Source organism: Lynx canadensis, chromosome A2 (assembly GCF_007474595.2).
Source record: "Lynx canadensis isolate LIC74 chromosome A2, mLynCan4.pri.v2, whole genome shotgun sequence".
Classification (NCBI taxonomy): Eukaryota; Metazoa; Chordata; class Mammalia; order Carnivora; family Felidae; genus Lynx; species Lynx canadensis.
Window position 1 is genome coordinate 95,735,231 of NC_044304.2, and position 488 is coordinate 95,735,718.

Sequence of the window (488 nt, forward strand, 5' to 3'; positions counted from 1 at the left end):
CTCCTTCCCATGTTCTTACATTTTTTCACATGGTAGTAACAAGCCAACAAAAAACCCTAGTACTTTGAAGCCTGGTGATATTTGGGTAATAAGTGCTTAGAAAGGGTCTTGAAGAATAAAGTGATATTAACAGAGGTTTCCTCTAGGAGTATAGGGTAAGAAGTTAACATCTCACTTTGTCCATATCTCGATGCTCATAGATGTTAATCAACTCTGTTGAGAATTGATGTGCATCATTCCTGATTTTTCTCAATATAGGTATGTATATTTACCCACATAAATAATTTTTATTATATAAATAGGATATTTCTGCTTATACATATTATTTTGTAGTTATGTTTTTATTTTATATACATATTTTAGAGATCTTTCCAAGCAGTATATAAAGCTCTACTTCAACTTTTTAATTTAATTTAATTTAATTTAATTTAATTTAATTTAATTTTAGTTTATTTATTTTGAGAAAGAGAGAGAGTGCACAAGCAAGT